Source organism: Pseudophryne corroboree, chromosome 9 (genome assembly GCF_028390025.1).
Source record: "Pseudophryne corroboree isolate aPseCor3 chromosome 9, aPseCor3.hap2, whole genome shotgun sequence".
Taxonomy (NCBI): Eukaryota; Metazoa; Chordata; class Amphibia; order Anura; family Myobatrachidae; genus Pseudophryne; species Pseudophryne corroboree.
Window position 1 is genome coordinate 94,929,789 of NC_086452.1, and position 6,737 is coordinate 94,936,525.

Below are 6,737 nucleotides of genomic sequence, written 5' to 3' on the forward strand. Positions count from 1 at the left end.
GGATACTATCAGTGCCAATGTCTCCTTAATACATAAAAATGGAAGAATTGCATTATTTGCGAGTAAAACAACAAATACAATGTAAATATTTACGATTTATGGCTAACCATGAAGCCAGCTGAGCAGATGGTCAAAATCATGTTGCCATGATCATTGGCCTGTTTTTATGTGGATGCCTGGAGCTGGAGCTCCATCCGCCCCATTGTTATTCCGGCCCTGTGAAAGCATGCCTCCCACCTTTTTAATCCAGAGATTCGGGACCCTGGCTTGGCCGTGCGTGACCTGAAAAGCGCATGGCCTTGTGACGAGGACCCATTATACAGCATTTTGGGGGGCATGCGCTGAGCAGCTGGGCAGCCCCCTGCTCTCCTCCCAGCACTGATAGATGCCGTGCACATTCACACAGCATCTATTCAGGGATCACTTACTGCTTTGCAGAGCAGAGCAGCAGGTGATCAAAGCCTCCACAACTGCTCCCCCCACCTTCCCGTACGCGGGACACTGGGATCCATGAGTGGGACAGTGTCCAAAAAGCGGGACTATCCCGCTGGAGTCTGGACAATTGGGAGGTATGTGAAAGATACGTCATTAGTGGGTTGCTGCAGAGTTTCCCGAACTCCGCTATTACAGTCCAGGTTTTACGGATATCCATGTTTGAGTCCAGATGTTTAAATCAAATTGACTGAGGTACTAATTAAGTCACCTGTGCTCAAGCATGGATATCCTTAAAACCAGAAGTGTAATGGCAGAGTTTGGAAAACTGAGTTGCTGCATTAGTGCTTTATAAACATTCTGTAATTTTCCAAATTGCCACTAGGGGGTAATGTTCTATCAATGGCAGTATACTGTGTAATTCAAGAGTTTAAAAGGATAGTAGGGTAAGTAGTGATGTGCACCGGACATTTTTCGGGTTTTGGATTCGGACGCGTTTTGGCAAAACCTCCCTAAAAATTTTTTGTCGGATTCGGGTGTGTTTTGGATTCAGGTGTTTTTTTACAAAAAACCCTCAAAAACAGCTTAAATCATAGAATTTGGGGGTCATTTTGATCCCATATTATTATTAACCTCAATAACCATAATTTCCACTCATTTTCAGTCTATTCTGAACACCTCACAATATTATTTTTAGTCCTAAAATTTGCACCGAGGTCGCTGGATGATTAAGCTAAGCGACCCAAGTGGCCGACACAAACACCTGGCCCATCTAGGAGTGGCACTGCAGTTTTCTAGCGAGAGGATGAGTGCTTCCATCCTCATGTGAAGCTGAACCACTAGCCATGAACATAGGCCAGGGCCTCAGCCGTTCCTTGCCACTCCGTGTCGTAAATGGCATATTGGCAAGTTTACGCTTCTCCTCAGACGCTTTTCATTTTGATTTTTGGGTCATTTTACTGAACTTTTGTTTTTTGGATTTTACATGCTCTCTACTATGACATTGGGCATCGGCCTTGGTAGACGACGTTGATGGCATTTCATCGTCTCGGCCATGACTAGTGGCAGCAGCTTCAGCACGAGGTGGATCTTGATCTTTCCCTATTTTACCCTCCACATTTTTGTTCTCCATTTTTTAATGTGTGGAATTATATGCCAGTATCAATAGCAATGGCCTACTACTATATATACTGCGCACAACTGAAATGCACTACAGGTATGGATGGATAGTATACTTGACGACACACAGGTAGGTAGAGCAGTGGCCTACTGTACCGTACTGCTATATATTATATACTGGTGGTCAGCAAACTGTGCAAAACTGAAATGCACCACAGGTATGGATGGATAGTATACTTGACGACACAGAGGTAGGTAGAACAGTGGCCTACTGTACCGTACTGCTATATATTATATACTGGTGGTCAGCAAACTGTGCAAAACTGAAATGCACCACAGGTATGGATGGATAGTATACTTGACGACACAGAGGTAGGTAGAGCAGTGGCCTACTGTACCGTACTGCTATATATTATATACTGGTGGTCAGCAAACTGTGCAAAACTGAAATGCACCACAGGTATGGATGGATAGTATACTTGACGACACAGAGGTAGGTAGAGCAGTGGCCTACTGTACCGTAATGCTATATATTATATACTGGTGGTCAGCAAACTGTGCAAAACTGAAATGCACCACAGGTATGGATGGATAGTATACTTGACGACACAGAGGTAGGTAGAGCAGTGGCCTACTGTACCGTACTGCTATATATTATATACTGGTGGTCATCAAACTGTGCAAAACTGAAATGCACCACAGGTATGGATGGATAGTATACTTGACGACACAGAGGTAGGTAGAGCAGTGGCCTACTGTACCGTAATGCTATATATTATATACTGGTGGTCAGCAAACTGTGCAAAACTGAAATGCACCACAGGTATGGATGGATAGTATACTTGACGACACAGAGGTAGGTAGAGCAGTGGCCTTCTGTACCATACTCCTATATATTATATACTGGTGGAAAGCAAAATTATGCACTGTACTCCTACTATATACTACAATGCAGCACAGATATGGAGCGTTTTTCAGGCAGAGAACGTATAATACTGGTGGTCACTGGTCAGCAAAACTCTGCACTGTACTCCTCCTATATAATACTGCTGGTCCCCAGTCCCCACAATAAAGCAGTGTGAGCACAGATATATGCAGCACACTGAGCACAGATATGGAGTGTTTTTCAGGCAGAGAACGTATAATACTGGTGGTCACTGGTCAGCAAAACTCTGCACTGTATTCCTCCTATATAATACTGCTGGTCCCCACAATAAAGCAGTGTGAGCACAGATATATGCAGCACACTGAGCACAGATATGGAGCGTTTTTCAGGCAGAGAACGTATAATACTGGTGGTCACTGGTCAGCAAAACTCTGCACTGTACTCCTCCTATATAATACTGCTGGTCCCCAGTCCCCACAATAAAGCAGTGTGAGCACAGATATGGAGCGTTTTTCAGGCAGAGAACGTATAATACTGGTGGTCACTGGTCAGCAAAACTCTGCACTGTACTCCTCCTATAATACAGGTTGAGTATCCCATATCCAAATATTCCGAAATACGGAATTTTTTGAGTGAGAGTGAGATAGTGAAACCTTTGTTTTCTGGTGGCTCAATGTACACAAACTTTGTTTAATACACAAAGTTATTAAAAATATTGTATTATAAGACCCTCAGGCTGTGTGTGTAAGGTGTATATGAAACAAATGAATTGTGTGAATGTACACACACTTTGTTTAATGCACAAAGTTATTAAAACTATTGGCTAAAATGACCTTCAGGCTGTATGTATTAGATGTATATGAAACATAAATGCATTCTGTGCTTAGACTTAGGTCCCATCTCCATGATATCTCATTATGGTATGCAATTATTCCAAAATACGGAAAAATCCCATATCCAAAATACCTCTGGTCCCATGCATTTTGGATAAGGGATACTCAACCTGTACTGCTGGTCCCCAGAATAAAGATATTTGCAGCCCCCTGAAAGTTCTGAAACAAAGTGAGAGGACGCCAGCCACGTCCTCTCACTATCATTACTCTGACGTCCTAGTGGATGCTGGGGACTCCGTAAGGACCATGGGGAATAGCGGCTCCGCAGGAGACTGGGCACAGCTAAGAAAGATTTAGGACTACCTGGTGTGCACTGGCTCCTCCCACTATGACCCTCCTCCAGACTTCAGTTAGAATCCTGTGCCCGGCTGAGCTGGATGCACACTAGGGGCTCTCCTGAGCTCCTAGAGAGAAAGTATATTTTAGGTTTTTTATTTTACAGTGAGATCTGCTGGCAACAGACTCACTGCAGCGAGGGACTAAGGGGAGAAGAAGCGAACCTACCTAACTGGTGGTAGCTTGGGCTTCTTAGGCTACTGGACACCATTAGCTCCAGAGGGATCGACCGCATGGAACCGGCCATTGATGTTCGGTCCCGGAGCCGCGCCGCCGGCCCCCTTACAGAGCCAGAAGCAAGAAGAATCCGGAAAATCGGCGGCAGAAGACATCAGTCTTCACCAAGGTAGCGCACAGCACTGCAGCTGTGCGCCATTGCTCCTCATACACACTTCACACTTTGGTCACTGAGGGTGCAGGGCGCTGGGGGGGGCGCCCTGAGAAGCAATAAATACACCTTGGCTGGCAAATATATCACAATATATAGCCCCAGAGACTATATATGTGATAAATACCCCTGCCAGAATCCAGAAAAAAGCGGGAGAAAAGTCCGCCGAAAAAGCACACTGGCGCCATTTCTCCCTCACAGCTCCGCTGGAAGGAAGCTCCCTGGCTCTCCCCTGCAGTCTACACTACAGAAAGGGTAAAAAAGAGAGGGGGGGGGCACTAAATTTAGGCGCAATATACATATAGCAGCTATAAGGGGATATAATTTAGTTAATCCCTGGATTATATAGCGCTCTGGTGTGTGCTGGCATACTCTCTCTCTGTCTCCCCAAAGGGCTTTGTGGGGTCCTGTCTTCTGTCAGAGCATTCCCTGTGTGTGTGCGATGTGTCGGTACGGCTGTGTCGACATGTTTGATGAGGAGACTTATGTGGAGGAGGAGCAGGTGCCTATAAATGTGTTGTCACCCCCTGCGGGGCAGACACCGGAGTGGATGGACTTGTGGAAGGAATTACGCGAAAGTGTCGACTCCTTACATAAAAAATTTGACGACATGCCAAATGCGGGGCAGCCGGCTTCTCAGCCCGTGCCTGCCCAGACGTCTCAAAGGTCATCAGGGGCTCTAAAACGCCCGCTACCTCAGATGGCAGACACAGATGTCGACACGGATACTGATACCAGTGTCGACGACGATGAGACTAATGTAATGTCCAATAGGGCCACTCGTTATATGATTGAGGCAATGAAAAATGTTTTACACATTTCTGAGGTGACCCCAGGTACCACAAAAAAGGGTATTATGTTTGGGGAGAAAAAACTACCAGTAGTTTTTCCCCCTTCTGAAGAATTAAATGAAGTGTGTGAACTAGCGTGGGCTTCCCCCGATAAAAAATTGGTAATTTCAAAAAAATTACTAATGGCGTACCCTTTCCCGCCAGAGGATAGGTCACGTTGGGAAACACCCCCTAGCATGGATAAAGCACTCACGCGCTTAAAAAAGGTGGCACTGCCGTCCCAGGATACGGCCGCCCTAAAGGAACCTGCTGACAGAAAGCAGGAGGCTCTCCTGAAAGCTATATATACACACACTGGTATTATACTGAGACCAGCCATTGCCTCAGCATGGATGTGCAGTGCTGCAGCTGCATGGTCAGACTCCCTGTCAGAAAACATTGACACCCTAGACAGGGACACTATATTGCTAAACGTAGAGCATATTAAAGACGCTGTCTTCTACATAAGAGATGCACAGAGGGATATTTGCCGGCTGGCATCTAAAATAAGTGCACTGTCCATTTCTGCCAGGAGAGGGTTATGGACCCGGTAGTGGACAGGTGATGCAGATTCTAAAAGGCACATGGAAGTTTTGCCTTATAAGGGTGAGGAGTTGTTCGGGGATGGTCTTTCGGACCTAGTGTCCACAGCAACGGCTGGGAAGTCAGCATTTTTGCCACATGTCTCCTCACAACCAAAGAGAGCACCGTATTATCAGGTACAGTCCTTTCGCCCCCAAAAGAGCAGACAGGGTAGAGGCGCGTCCTTTCTGCCCAGAGGCAGAGGTAGGGGAAAAAAGCTGCAGCATACAGCCACTTCCCAGGAACAAAAGTCCTTCCCCGCTTCTTCTGCTAAGTCCGCCGCATGACGCTGGGGCTCAACAGGCGGAGCCAGGTACGGTGGGGGCCCGTCTCAAAAACTTCAGCAATCAGTGGGCTCGCTCACAAGTAGATCCCTGGATCCTTCAAGTGGTATCTCAGGGGTACAGGCTGGAATTCGAGACATCCGCCCCCCCCCCCCACCGTTTCCTCAAATCTGCCTTACCAACGACTCCCTCAGAAAGGGAGGCTGTGTTAGAGGCAATTCACAAGCTGTATTCCCAGCAGGTGATAGTCAAGGTGCCCCTACTTCAACAAGGACGGGGTTACTATTCCACAATGTTTGTGGTACCGAAACCGGACGGTTAGGTGAGACCCATTTTAAATTTGAAATCCTTGAACACATATTTAAGAAAATTCAAGTTCAAGATGGAATCGCTCAGGGCGGTTATTGCAAGCCTGGAAGAGGGGGATTACATGGTATCTCTGGACATCAAGGATGCTTACCTGCATGTCCCCATTTACCATCCTCACCAGGAGTACCTCAGATTTGTGGTACAGGATTGTCATTACCAATTCCAGACGTTGCCGTTCGGCCTGTCCACGGCACCGAGGGTATTTACCAAGGTAATGGCCGAAATTATGATACTCCTTCGGAAAAAGGGAGTTTTAATTATCCCATACTTGGACGATCTCCTGATAAGGGCGAGGTCCAGAGAACAGTTGTTGGTCGGCGTAGCATTATCTCAGGAGGTGCTACACCAGCACGGTTGGATTCTGAATATTCCAAAGTCTCAGCTGGTTCCGGCGACACGTCTACTGTTCCTGGGGATGATTCTGGACACAGTCCAGAAAAAAGTGTTTCTCCCAGAGGAGAAAGCCAAGGAGCTGTCATCTCTAGTCAGAGGCCTCCTGAAACCAAAACAGGTGTCGGTGCATCACTGCATGCAAGTCCTGGGAAAGATGGTAGCTTCCTACGAAGCAATTCCATTCGGCAGGTTCCATGCCAGAACCTTTCAGTGGGACCTGTTGGA